Here is a 12,438-nt window from a genome sequence, read left to right as displayed (position 1 = left end):
AGCATACGAACTAACCTCTTTCAATGCAACAATGATGGCTCGGTGGAGTAATTGCTAAAAAGAGGAAGATGCAACTTCTTCTGACCAAAGAGACTGCGAAGAAGAAATTGGAGGCTTACAGAAGCAGCGACGATAGTGGCTTCCACTGAGCGGAGCACCTTTCACTGTGGCGAATGGAGCACCAATGATTGAACTGCGGCGAACCCTAAAGGGGCAGCGAGGACGACGCAAGCACGAGCACGGCGTGAGAACGACGAATTGTGGCGTGAACGGTAGAGCTCCAGTGCGGCAAGAACGATGGAGGTCGATGTGCGGCTTCAACAATGGTTCGTGGTGGAGGAGGCGAGGGAGGAAGAAGAAAATCAGGGTTCCCGTGGAGGTGAACGGCGGGAAGCGAAGAACCTTCGGTGGTTCTCAATATTGCCTGAACTGCGGTGGTTCGAAGGTGCGAGAATGGTGCGATGGTGGTCTCCAGGGCTCAACGGCGCGGTGGTGGTCTACAAGGCTCGCGGCGAGAACAAAGGTGGTTTGAAACAGTGAGGTGCGAGAAGAAAGAAGAGAGAAAAGGGTTTTGCGCGTTTCAGAAACCCACATATTAGACGGTTCTGAAAATAACCGATCTAATACACCATGCTGATTTTTTTTTTTAAATTTAAAAAAGCAATATTAGATCAGTTTCATTGCATAACCGATGTAATATTTACGCATTAGATCGGTTCCCCTTATAATCGATCTAATATTGCTCGTTTTATTTTCAAAAATGCCCCCGCACCATATATTAGCTCGGTTGCGCCACAACTGATCTAATATGCTGATCTAAAATCACATATCTACACTAGTGTTTGTAATATAAAAGTGTGAAAAGTAATATAAAAGTATACATTAATATATATTGGTTTTTTTTTGTTTTTTTCCCTTTTAATCATGTAATATTGTTTACAATGCTTTTTTTTTTTTTACTTTCTTCCGAAGTAAGCATGTATTCAAGTCAAGTTTAATTAATTGTAAAATGCATATTAATGGCCATTTTCTTTACTAATACTTCTCTATTGATTTTATTTTATTCTTTTTGTGTTCTTAACTTAAAACTTGGTCTTTATTTTTACAAGGTTTGTTACATTGATGTAGGCAAGTGCCAATTCACTCGTGCATTTGGAAGCTTTTCTTTACATGCAAATTTATTTTGAATTTGCTTAGAATATTGTCAAAAAAGAATAATTGGTCACATGCCTTCTAACTCTCCTTTTTTCAGGTCTTCTTGAGGAAGAAAAACTCATCATACAACTTCATGGTATCCTTGGAAATAGGTACTTAATGATCACTAAATCAGACACAAATTAAATTCTTAACTTTGTTTACTTTTTAGTTAAACTGACTTCCTTACAAAAGTGTATATTTAGACCGAATCTCAATTAATGACAGATTTTTGGAATTGAAAATTTTGACGTGTTATGTTTAAAATGCTATATTGCTCCCTTTGCACCATGAAATGAGGATTGGAAAACACAAGGTTTAAGTGACAAATTGATGTTACTAAATCTTAGTGTCTTTCTCTTATACCAAACAGTTCTTAAAAAAGATATCCAAATTTCATGCTGCTATAATAAAATGATAAACTCTTGCGCTTGTTTGAAACCAAAAAACTAGATATTAGTATAAACAAAAACAGTATACTTATTTCATTACTTACTAGTTGTCCTTTATTAAGACTATTTTCATGCATATGAGCAGCAGTAACCATAATTACAGGCTATTATAATAACAAACACATGTACTTATTTCAGAGAAATTATTAGATAAGGTTATCACATATCTCTAGTTATACATTCTTGTTTAGAAACTATTATAGATATTGATGGATATCATAACTGCTGCAAACCATTTATGGTACAATTTTCAACAAACGAACCAATTCACAGGTGGACTGTTATAGCCTCTCAGCTACTAGGAATACCGTATTTGATTTGATATGATATGATATCTTTCTAGTTGTATTCTTGGTCGGTCAACATTGCAACATTTTTCTAAATATGCCATTAATACACGAAGATGATTGTTCCGTTTCAAAACTAATTGAGCATGTACTTTCTACTCCATCAATGTTAGTGTGGCTTTGCAAATATGAGACCCCCTTCTTATGAAAGATGGAAAAATCGATCAAAAACTTGGATTCATTTCATTCAACTAGAACCAAAACTAGATAAGAGAGGTCGATGCAAATATTGTGATATCTTATTTGATATGTGAAAGTAACAACTGCAATGGTATCATATGGGTTTGTGCTGTTTTGCTCTACCTGCATATTGCCACAGGTCGTATAAAGCTGCTGCAGGTTGCATATATAAGCAAAGTATAGTGTGTAAATCTTACTCCAACACTCCCACGCTTCACAACTTGCCTTATTATTTAATCTCCTTTTTTATTTTTAAATATAGAAATATAAATATCTTTGCTGATTGATGTAAAATAGTTTTAATTAAATTAAAAACGGGGAAGATAAAAAAAAATGAATACATGCAGTGGATCAAAATGAGGGTGTAAGAGTTCAAATCCTTTAAGCAAATACTCAAAAGTCCCCTCACATATTTGATATAAGAAAAATGTATCATACTTTAATGCTTGCATGGATTTTGACAGATTAATCTCTAATTCACCTAATGACTCTCAAGTGTCCCTCAATATTTTTTATAATATTTTGTGTATTTAATAATCATTATATTTTCATTCAAAATAAATCATTATTATAATTACTAAAAGACGGTTAAGAGAGTAGTAAATGTGTTAAATAACTTAATTCTATGAAATAATCAGTCTAAGCACTTGTCTAGAGAGATTTTGATAATCTTTCAGGGTTATAAGAAAGTTACGGACAATCCCTATACAACAACCTATATTAACTATAGTGACATTTGTTTTGGTTATATTTATTAAAAATATTTATATATATATATATAGATATATATTTATATACTATTGTTACATTTTTTTTAAATGTTACCATAAATAATATTAACAAATAATATTGTAACATTTTAAAAAATGTAACTAAAAATCATTACACTTCTTTTACTTTTAATAACATTCTTTTATCCTAATTATTAAAAATGTTATAGATCAATTTTATAAATTATAGGGATCTTTTTCAAATAAATACTATTATAACATATAATAAATTATATTTAAAAAAATATTATTATAAATTATTAATTTATATTAATAATTATATAATAACATTTATTACAATATTTATTAGTTTTATGTACTAAAAATATTATTATATATAAATTTGATTTGATGTAGTAATATTTTTTAAAATATATTACTAAAATAATATAAGTTGTAATATTGTAATAATTTGAAAGAAATGTTACTGTAGATAAATTAATGATACCATTTCAATACGAAAATGTAAGTGTAACGTCATTTTCGATTAGAAAATGTATTTTATAATTTCGAGTATATTTGTTTCTTTTCTTGAGTATTACTTCTTTCCTCTCTTGAGTTCTTTTCACTCGCTCATTTCTCGGCACTTTCACCTTTCGTGGTCGTTGGGTCATCTCTCGTCACTTTCATTATTCTTGGCCGCTGGCTCATCTCTTGTCACTTCGTGGTAGTTGGTTTTGCTCAGCTCTCGTTGCGGGTTCAGTTCGTCACCGCTGATTTTGATATGCTCTTCTTCCTCTACTAGTTTGGGTCTCAATGTCACTCTCTCATGTTTTGTTATGCTTTTTTTTTTCTGCCATTGTTATTTATAGCAATTAGGATTGAAATGGTTTCCGTCTTCTACACTTTTAATAGTTTCACTCATCTCTCACCACCATATTTTGCCTTTGATTAGGTTTTCTCGCTTTCTTAATTTTATGTCTACGAAAGTATATAGCTCTTCATGTTATATAACATGACTGTTTGTCATTGCTAGATAATCTTCAAAATAATATACTCAGCGGCAATATTTCACTGGTTGATTTTATATAAATAGTAAATTTTGTTCCTTTTGGTTTTGTTAGCCAATAGGCAATAGCTCATATAAGTCATTGCCTTATTGTATGTTATGGAGAAGGAGGAATTTATATCTAGGGCAATCTATGCTGCTATGTAATTTTAATGTAGACTTTGCGTTACTAAACATGTTGAGGCATTTATTAGAGAAGATGTTTTTTGTGTATTTTTAAGGGATCTCTCCAACATTGTTTTGTTGTCTTTTTGGGTCAGCTGTAAGTTGTATCATTCTGTATTGACCCTCTTCAGAGCCATGTCTTCTTAATATTAATTTATTTTACGATTAGTTTTGTTACTTTTCTTTCTCTTTGTATTTTCAATCATGTTACTTAACATTCTTAATCCATATGTTCAATCAGGTTAAATGAATAAGTGTGTAAGGAGAACAAATAATTTTCTTCTATTTTTCTTTGCTTACAGTCATATTTTTTGAATTGTGTACCATTTTGGGCACATGATATATGTCTGAGCCAAAAACGATTTAGGGTTTACGGTTTGAAAGGTCCTTCCGCTCACTATATGGTGTTCTGTTCAGGTCACACTTGTTCTAATGTTGACCATTTTTCTCTTTCATAAACTTTCAATTCCTACTCATAAGGATTTTTACATTTGGGAATTGTCTATTTTGTCTCTAATTTCTACTTATTGCAGCTCCTACTTTCATGTTCCTTTCAACAAAGTTAATTTAATGTTGAGCATTTTCTCTAACTGGCTTGGGACTTGTGAGTAACATATTGGTTAGTAGATCTTTAACTTTTAATGTCTTTTCTTTAATTTATAATGTTGGCATTGATCTATGCAATTCATTATTCAAGTGAGAAATTTTGCTTTTATCAATATAAATTCTCATCACTATCACATTCAACAATAAGATTTCATTATTTATTTTATCAATATAAATTCTCATCACTATCACATTCAACAATAAAAGAGAGAGTTCAGCAACGACTTTATATACATAGGGTCTAAAGGATATTACTTAAAATAAATAAAATTAAACAATACAAGAATAAATACTTCATTTATTATCAAACCATTTCTCTAAAATATGAAAAAATTTTGAAACTTTTAAAATTTTATATCCACACGGGAAAAAATTAATTGAGAACAGCAGTGACCCAGAATCATAACACATATCAGTTAATTTAAATGTACAAGGACAACTTCCCCTAACCTGGAATCCTTGCTTAAAGTTGGGAAGATGAGTGTTCCTTTGTGCACTCAAAATCACTACTCACTCTCTCAATTCGTTCTCCTCTCAAAAATAAAATAACCACAAATATATTATCACAAAAATAATAAATCAATTAACACATATGGAACTTAAACCTAAGTCCTCTCACACAATTAAGTACTCTCAACCACTTGAGCTAGTACTTTTCCACACCATACCAATTAACATTTAGTGACAACAAAGTTTCCACCACCCGCATTTATTAATTAATTAATTATTTAATTAATTAATTTCCACCAATCTTACAACTCACATATGATTATGATATAATTTACATTATTTATAATTTAAGTTAAATTATTTTTATATGTAAGGATAAAATAATAATCTAATATTTTTATCAATTAAATTGTCATTTTTAGTCTATTATATTCATCACATCATTTTCATAAATTTTGCTCTTATTCTATTTCAAATCTCACGATCTTTCTCTTAATCCAAATAATCAATTTTTCATCTCTCTTTCCCTTAAAATCTATTTAAATTCACTCCATCAAACTCACTTTTAAAAACAAACACAAGCTAAATGAAAGTGGTTTTTCTCTCGAGTTCCCTTTGTTGAAGAATGAAGATCGGGGACAATAGCACGTGGGAAGAAGTGGAAGATTGGAAAAATGCACGTATAGCAAGGACCGATTGCTTTTGCTGTGATTGTCAAGGACTCTTCTATCCAGCACTGAATTGTTATATTTTGTTGTGGTTTGGTAAGATGAAATCTCGAACATTCCCTGTTTTTCTCCCGCTCATATTTCTAAAACCTTAGATTTATATTTCTTCTTTTGGCTTTTGCTGTTAAGGTTTTGTTCTTCTTCGTCAGGTGATTGTTTGTTTCCATTTTCCTTTGCCATTGTTTTGGTTTGATGGTTGTTCTGGTTGTTTTTTTACATTTTTCGATTGGTGGATAGAAGTTCAGTACAGAAAGAGTACACCCAAAGCCTTCTACAAATTTCATTTTGTGCTTTCCATTTGGCATTTTCCACATATATTGTGAGAGAATGTTCTGTTAGGTTTTGAGACCATGGACTAGACTGTTCACTTCCAACCTCCACCACTACTACGACGACGGAGGACAATCTTAACCTTCCTGTACCATTACCACCATTACCAGACCATTATCAGGTTGTTCTCATCTGACACTGACAGTGTATTCTTCAAATAAACCCTACCTTTTTCTTTTTTATTTATATATTGTTTCTTATTATGAAATCTGAACTCAATAATTTATGTTTCTTATATATGGAATTTTTGAATGTTGCTATAGATCTGAAGAGTGGAGAATAGCACCTGCTTCTAATTCTCTCATGTTTAAGACCTATGCAAAGTTAAGTTTGGTGTTTCTTTATTTTTTTTATATTAGATTTGGATAAAGCAGACTATGTCGAAAATGGATGAGTGTGGAATTATTTTGTAATTGATTTATTTGTAATATTGTCATTCAAATTCGTTTTCAACTTTTTTTCCCCATCTTAGATTCTGTAAGGCTATTTCCAAAGCTTGGACTTGGTCATATTGTTATCACTCGTGAGATGACTCTTTCTTTATGTATTGATATATTTAATTTGGCATGTCCATTGACTTTCTTATATTCTTGTATTTTATAGGTTGATGGATTTGGTCCTGAGATTCTTGCTAATAGGGACTATGGTTGTGCAATGTCTACACTGATGCACTCTCTGCAGATAACGTAACGAGTCTAATGTATCTTGATTTTCTTTGATATCAATGTGTGTGTTCGTGTTTATAAATTTGAAAAGGGTAGGCATTGATATTTTCATTTGTTTTCTTTTTAACTACCTTTCTCAATGACTTTTCTCTTTTAATATTATTATTTTAATCATATTATGGGGCGTACTTCTGTCTCACATCATTTTTGTTTATTGTGTTATAGTTCCATGTTGACAATCATCTTTCATACGTCTTATGCAGGTAATCTTTGGTGAGGTGGTTCCTGCATTAAAGCTGGCCTTTTTTGAGATAACAAATTACTAATGTAGTTCAGACTAGGGTGGAGCAAGGTTTGAACAATTTGAATTGTTTCTTTGTATATATTTGTGTGTATTGAGATCTAATGTCACATTGCTATTGCTATATTTTTCTTAGACAAATACCACGGGCCGATAAAGAATAGTCCTGAAGTGTATGCACTCTAGAAGGCAAAAACTCCTCTCTCTAAATGCTCAAGCTCTACCTAAACACAAAGCATAATGATATATGCCAATCAAGTATACATTGTAGACTGTTGAAGCATCATAAAATGGTAGTTTCTCTTATCATTGCTTTTATGTATTACTTAAAGTTGTGATATAATGAAAATAGAATGTTTGATTATAGAATAATTATGATCCTATGAATTGGTTTTTAAGAGATTGAATCATGTCTAGATTCAAATTTTAATTCACATTCCCAATCAGTAGTTGGAAGGTGTTCATGCATATGAAGTTGTGAGTCATAACTACCTAAAACTTCCAAAGTTACACTACTTTATGTCAAATGTGAGTGCTAATCTGTAATTTATTGTTTGAATTTAGTTTTGCTTGTCCGTTGTGATTTTATGTATAGTTATGCTTTGATTAAATCATTGTTAGTGTAGAACTATGGTGAATTGTTCAAAAGAATGGTAACGATCGGAGTGACCATGGTTTGTTTTTTGTACCTTGAATATCTATCTTGACTAATCAATCTGCCTTGTGTTTATTATCAGGATAAAGGGATTATTAGTTGTTATTTTGTGGTTACTTAGAGCCATTTCATCGAGTTTGTAGTTTGGGACAATTTTGCATGTATAACTTCAAGGTTGCGTTGCTTTCAGGGGATTATCAATAAACCAATTGGAGTTATTAAATATCCAGATGTTGTAAAAGGGTTACACGTTGCCTCAATCAGGTTATTTTTCAATCTTAATTTTAGTGAACTAGCTTTCACAAATTCTCCAGTTTTTGTCATACCTCATTTGCATCATCACTGAACATTATGATTTCTTTATCGTTTGGATTCAGGGCAATAGTTTTGATGTGATAATATTGAGTTTTGTTATCCCTATTTGTTATCCATTGGTTTCTGGCTTTCTAATGCAATGTTAATTCTTCCTGATTCAAAGTTTCTTGAAATTCATTTGTTTAATCATTTTACAGCTTTCATAGGTTCCTTGTGTTTAGGGTAGCAAGTTTCCACTTAAATCCCCACTAACCTTTGGTCATCTATTCTTGTATCACTAAACATTAACTTATTCTATTTCCTTATATCCATGTATCTCAATTTTTCAGTGATTCTTTCGTTTTATTTACTTTATTTGTATCTATATACTATTAAACAGTTCTTTAAACGTTAAATTTCTTAGCTTAGTTAAATGATATCTTTTTCTTTTTCCATTGTCATTCATTTTCAAGTTGAGTTAATAATGATTGAGTTACTAAATGGAGCATGTGAACCTTGATTACCTAAAAAATATGCAGACACTATAATCGCGGTGAGTTGGTTTAAGGGTGTCATATTTCTTTTTTGTTTGTTGCTAATGCTGAACTTGAGATATTTATTTGTGTAGAGGCCACCATTCAAGGTTTTAAAGGCAAAAGCTATACTGACGAAGAGATTGAAGTCATACTTAGAAGGAGTAGAAGTGTTGAAATATTATGAAATCTTATTGGTAAGTAAAGTAGTCATTTGTAAAAAAAGAAAATTATTGTTAAGAAGAAAAATAGTAAAAATTGAGATTGATGTTTTAGTTTAATAAAAGCAACTTACCATTTTAATTCAAATTAGGTTGATTGAAAAAATATTGATCTCTTCTTTATGATTTTTTGCCCTTCGTACTAAATGACAGTTGTATATAGTAATTTCTCTTTTAAATGTATATAAATTTAGACTTTCCAAAATAATAATGATTTTATTCTGAAACATGATTGAGAATAATTTGAAAATATTAAAATATTTATTTTTATAATTCATAATTATATGATTTGTTTTTAAATTTTTTAATAATTGATCAATTAATTTTATTAATTGCTTTTAATTTTCTAATTATGAATGAATTGATTTTTATTCTGTACGTTTTGAAAATACGGTTACGATTAATAAATATATGATTAATTTCTAAATTTTTTATTAAATTAGTTGATTTCATTAATTATATTAAATTTCTTTAATTATGGAGGGAATTTTTATTGGTAATTAATAATACTATTATAATTGTTATTATTATTTCAATCAATAAATATATTTTATTTTAAATCATTCATTTAATTATTAGTCAACAAATTTTGAATTAATATTTATTGAAAATATTTTGTTATTTCAAAGTAATAATTATTCTATTTTAAAACATGATTGAGAATATTTTTAAAGATTTAAAGATTTATTTTTTACATCTATAATTATATGATTTGTTTCTATTTATTTTTTTAATAATTGACAAATTAATTTTATTAATTGCTTTTTATTTTATAATTATGAATGGAGTTTTTTTATTGTAAAGGTTTTGAAATCTTTTAAATTTTATATGTTGCAATGATTATACTATTATACTTGCTATTATTTTTGTTATTATTATTTGAATTAATTAGTATTTTTTATTTTGAATTATGTTTTTCATTATTAGTCAACAAATATTGAAAATATTTATTACATATTCTATTACTTGAAATATAATTATTTTAATTTGAAACATGGTTTAGAATATTTTTAATAAAGCATTTATTTTTACGATCCATAATTATATGATTTTTTTTCTAATTTTTGTTAATATTTGATCAATTAATTTTATTAATTGATTTTAATTTTTTAATTATGGATGGATTGTTTTTAATTCCATACATTTTGAAACCTTTTAAATATATACAGTTGCAATTAATAATTATATAATTAATTTTTATTTTTTTATTAATTAGTTGATTTCATTAATTATTTTAATTTTATTTAATTATGAATGTAGTTTTTATTGGTAATCGATAATATTGATAATATTATAATTTTTATTATTTTTGTTAATGTTATTTGAATAAATATATTTTATTTTAAATCATTCACTTAATTATTAATCAACAAATTTTAAAATAATATTTATTACAAATATTTTATATTTTATTACTTTAAAAAATAATTATTTTATTTTGAGAAAATATTTTTAAGGATTAAAACATTTATTTTTACGATCCATAATTATAAGATTTGTTTCTATTTACTTTTAATAATTGACTGATTAATTTTATTAATTACTTTGAATTCTTTAATTATGAATGAATTTTATGTATTTCAAACGTTTTGAAATCTTTTAAATTTATATCTTGCAATTAATAAATATATGATTAATTTTTGAAGATTTTTTTATAAATTAGTTTATTATTATGCAAAAATAATTGTTACTCCTTAAAGAATGGATAAATAATTATATTGTAAATAGTAAATTAGGAATAAATAATTATGAAAGAAAATATATATATATATATATATATATATATATATATATATTGTTTAAAGTTTTTTGTATTTATACATGTTTTTATTGACAATTTTTAAGCTTAATCTTGACTTGATTATGTATTTACTTTATACGGGATCCATAGTCTTATATACTGTATACTTACATTATGGTATTCTTATTATTATTATTATTATTATTATTTTTTTTGTACGAGATCATAATTTATCATATGTGTACACTATGATATTAATGTCAATCACAATATGTCTACATTATTCTATTATTATTATTATTATTATTATTATTTTCAGAAAAACTTTAATGCATATTATGTTTACAATTTAGATTAGCAATGAATATATATTGTATGTGTTTTTTATTGACAAATTTTAAGCTCAACTTTAGTTGTGTTAATTTATGTTGTACAATATCCTTACATTATTATCATTATTATTATTTTTATTATTATTATTATTAGTACTAATATAAAATATAAAGTATTAGTATTATTATTATTATTAGTATTGATGTTAAAACTATTTTTAATGTAAGATAATATAATTAATTTTTGGGTTAAATATATTTTTGGTCCCTCAAGTTTCAGTGAATTTTGGAATTAGTCCCTCTTCAAAACTTTATACCAATTTAGTCATTCATCTTTAGAAATACATGAATTTAGTCATTTTTATCAAATTTTATGAAGTTTATTTGATATTTTAAACGCATTTTGTGATAATATTATTATAAAATAATGTTATTTATTTTTAATTAATTTGTTAAAATAATACCTGTGACTAATTATTTAATTTTTTCATACTATTATTATTATTATTTTGTACGAGATCCACTACAAAATATATATATATATATATATATATATATATATTACTTTTTATATAATTTATGTTTAACTCTATATATTAATTATTCTACATCAACAATTTATTTTAAATATTGGTCTAAATTTTTATATATATTATTTTGTTAACAAATTTTAAAATCAATTATATCTTATATTTATTTTATACGGGATATTGATTAGAATAATTTATTTTTAACTTAATATTTTTATAATTTCACATACACAATTCATTTTAAATATTGGTTTAAATATTTATATCTATGCTCATGATAATATAGAATAATATTGTTTTAATATTGGTATTATTAATATTAATAGTAGACTTATTATTAGTATAATTAAAAATTATTATCATTTTTTAAATATTATATATATTTATATAAATATAATTATAAACAATTATAACACTTAAATATAATTATATAAATAAATTATTTATTTAAAATTAATAATAATTATAATAATTTTCTTAATCTAAGTTTAAAAGAAAACAGAAAAAAAAAATTAACCCGTACAATAATACCTTAACAAACACATTTTTTATTTAATATTGGTCTACTAAACATTAATAATTCAATTTTAACCAAACAATAATAACTAATTAAAGATATTCTAAATACTAAAATATTTAAACGTTCCAACTTCTAGCTTCCCATCAATTAATGTTATTCTTATTAATCAAAAATAAATAAACAAAGTACCGTAATGTAAATGACTACTAAGATCAATATGATCTATTACATTAATAAGAAATCAATAATAAAAAATATTACTTATTTAAAGTTAAATGATTATTATTATAAAAATATATACCAAATTCAAAAGTTTTAACTTTATGATATCATTTAATTATTAACTTAAATATTATATTTAAAATTCCATAATAAATCTTGAAAAATGCTTTTACACACTATATATAACCTCACA

General features: G+C 26.6%; 1 long non-coding RNA gene across 6 annotated transcripts; it reads left to right on the top strand.

The window, feature by feature from the left end:
• The first annotated feature begins 3,510 nt into the window (after positions 1-3,510).
• Positions 3,511-8,998, top strand: LOC114184291 (uncharacterized). 6 transcript variants are annotated; one of them, XR_014995008.1, is made up of 8 exons: positions 3,511-5,937; positions 6,241-6,352; positions 6,495-6,554; positions 6,835-6,988; positions 7,160-7,248; positions 7,334-7,490; positions 8,043-8,116; positions 8,775-8,998. It is a non-coding gene; the product is annotated as an uncharacterized LOC114184291 (long non-coding RNA). The 6 variants fall into 6 exon arrangements; XR_014995006.1 differs by having other exon boundaries at positions 6,142-6,352; XR_003604576.2 differs by having other exon boundaries at positions 6,139-6,352.
• Positions 8,999-12,438: the final 3,440 nt, after the last annotated feature.

Source organism: Vigna unguiculata, chromosome 5 (assembly GCF_037176805.1).
Source record: "Vigna unguiculata cultivar grain cowpea cultivar isolate G323 ecotype 2 chromosome 5, ASM3717680v1, whole genome shotgun sequence".
In the NCBI taxonomy this organism is placed as follows: domain Eukaryota; kingdom Viridiplantae; phylum Streptophyta; class Magnoliopsida; order Fabales; family Fabaceae; genus Vigna; species Vigna unguiculata.
This window is presented reverse-complemented; position numbering and strand designations above follow the sequence as displayed.